This window comes from Penaeus vannamei, chromosome 1, assembly GCF_042767895.1.
Source record: "Penaeus vannamei isolate JL-2024 chromosome 1, ASM4276789v1, whole genome shotgun sequence".
NCBI lineage: Eukaryota > Metazoa > Arthropoda > Malacostraca > Decapoda > Penaeidae > Penaeus > Penaeus vannamei.
The window spans coordinates 36,207,945-36,210,444 of record NC_091549.1 but is presented as its reverse complement, the minus strand read 5'-3'; the positions used below and the strand labels follow the sequence as shown (position 1 = coordinate 36,210,444).

Below are 2,500 nucleotides of genomic sequence, written 5' to 3'. Positions count from 1 at the left end.
TTCTGAATATTTACCATACTAAGTTTGATAATTCAGTATGTGCAACATGAAGGTGAGCCTACAATTGCTTACTGAAATTTGTGGATCTGTTAATCTAGCATTACTGTCGCTACTGCAATTCATGCTACAGTAACCTCTATCCCTGACAAGAGAGTCTGAATGCCTTATCAAGTAAGGAAATGGGCCAAACTCAGCCAGAATATACATGGTACAGCATGAAACACAAAGGCCACAACACTCCTTGATATTTTTTTTTTATAATAACCATAATGTCTAATAACAAATTACAATAAATACAATGAAAGTGACTGCCTTGAACTCAACAAGAAGACTTACTTTTGTGGCTGTAATGATATCAGAATTCCAAAGATGACCTGACTTTACTTGCATAAAAGCATAATTTCTAAGCTCAGACAACTAATTTGATGTGTGGTCTTGAAGACTTTGGTTCTCTGGCAATAAGAGAGGAAATCCTATTAGCATTTGAGTGAGAGATAATATAAAAAGCAAAAGTGTATATATAAATATATTATCCCCCCTAAAAAAATCTTTGATTTTTGGTACAAAAGTATTTATCTGGATATAGCATATTCAATCTCAAATATCATATGAGTTAGCTATAACAATCTGTATTTTCTTTGGACATAATATAAAATACAAAATCCTCATACTTCTTCTTAAAGTCTGAACATAATTGACTACTGTGGTTATATAGCAACAGTAGATATAAAAGTTTGTCAGAAATGCAGTATTATGAATTTTAATACAGTTTCTTAAATTAATCAGTGACTACACTATCATCATAATATACATTATATATCTATAGCTATCTATCTATCTATCTATCTATCTATCTATCTATATCTATATATATATATATTTTATATATATATATATATATATATATATATATATATATATATAAATACATACTAATAATACTAATACTAATAATTTTAATAAAAGGTAGAAGTAGATATTCATGTATAATGATATGATGTACATTATGCGCATTAACCAATACCTTCAATAAATGCTGCAGCAGGCTGCCCCTATCTAGGACTTATATAAACTCAAATGAGTTGCAAGTGCACCAACCCTCAATTACTCTTATTGAACTAAGACCACTACCTATTTAAAATAATTTCCTACAGTTCTTCCACAGAACTAAAAACTGGTAACACAGCATATTACACTGGAAAACTAGATTTTAATAAATTTCATTTCTGCATAAAGATTTTGCTAACAATTTGCATGGTAATCATAATGATCCTCTTGGTATGCTGGTGCAAGAAATGGGTAATTATTCAGGATACTTTCAAATAACTTATCACAACAATTATGGTACTGATGGAATCTTCTCACTCTTTACCATCCAAATATATTGAGATCATACAGTGGAACCCCCCCCTAATAGTGACAATCTTGGGTCAGATAGGATAGGGCATGAAAGATACTAGAAAAATTGTGGGGTAAAATATGAATAATATACACAGAATTAGTTCCTATTTTGTCTAATAAAGGGGAATGTGCCCACTGCAACCCCCCTACTGGGAGCTACCATTCCCAAACCCTGCAATGGAAGACAAAGAATCCTTCATGTGTTCACCACAGGGTAGAGTGTACTACCAACATGTGGAAACGGCTGATGCTGAGATTGTCCTATACTCCATTTTACCCTACATACGTGGAGGACTTTTTGTTGTCCAGGGTGGGGAGTGCAGAGAGCAGAGACCCCTGCATTTGACTATATTTGGATTATTTTTCTGAATGTTACTTATATTTTACCCTACAATTTCCCTGACACCACTCATGCCCTACCTGCTAACAGGCCCAAGACTAGGTTTTTGGAGGGTTTCCCCAGCATAATATCCTTAAATTTGGGCAGGAGCAGGTGAGAGGAATCCATCATCATGATCTGTCATGTGAAGATATTCCTAACATTTACCAAGAAATGTCTTCACCTAAACATGACATAAAAAAGCAAAGCCAATAGTTTTAAAGCTAACTGCCAATATTCAAGAACAAGCTTCATGCATTATTCTTATCATAAATAAACACAATATGCGTATTTCCAAAAATTAATCAACACGTAATTTTGATTATAACACTTTGACTTTTTCTTACAAATCACAACACTTCTACATTATCATTTCTGCGATTTCTCTTTCAATATGTGAAGAATCGACAGCCTATTAACACAAACCCAAAGCCTCACAATCGCAATCAGACTCCAGTTCACTTCCTGTGGCTCATGAACACGGAAAATAATCTGCAAGATCACTAGATTCCAAGAAATCCTTGACCTTCACCCATTTGTACATCATATGACCTTCTCCAGCAATGTCTCCTTGTGTACCTTATCCTTACCTCCCAATTACATTTTTTTCCCCTGAGTAAAACCAATAAAAAACTATAAAAATCACTGCACCTGCACAAAAATGCTTACACACGTAAATCCACAACTCCAGTGTTTGTTGTGTGTTCTCAGCTGTTCCGT

General features: G+C 33.8%; 1 protein-coding gene across 8 annotated transcripts in view; it reads right to left on the bottom strand.

Moving 5' to 3' along the window:
- The window catches only part of LOC113816120 (sorting nexin-29), a 46,660-nt gene that overhangs the window by 34,899 nt on the left and 9,261 nt on the right, over positions 1-2,500 (bottom strand). Inside the window, exons 1-2 of one of the 8 annotated variants that reach the window (XM_070121984.1) lie at positions 2,450-2,500; positions 337-452 (exon numbers count right to left, since the gene is read on the bottom strand). The exon at positions 2,450-2,500 is cut by the window's right edge and continues 79 nt beyond it. The exons of 1 other annotated variant lie outside the window; for it this stretch is intronic. The gene's annotated coding sequence lies outside the window, so the exon portion shown is untranslated. Of the gene's footprint in view, positions 1-336; positions 453-2,431 lie in introns of all 8 variants that reach the window. 6 more of the 8 variants (XM_070121998.1, XM_070122005.1, XM_070121977.1 and 3 more) reach the window with 6 other exon arrangements.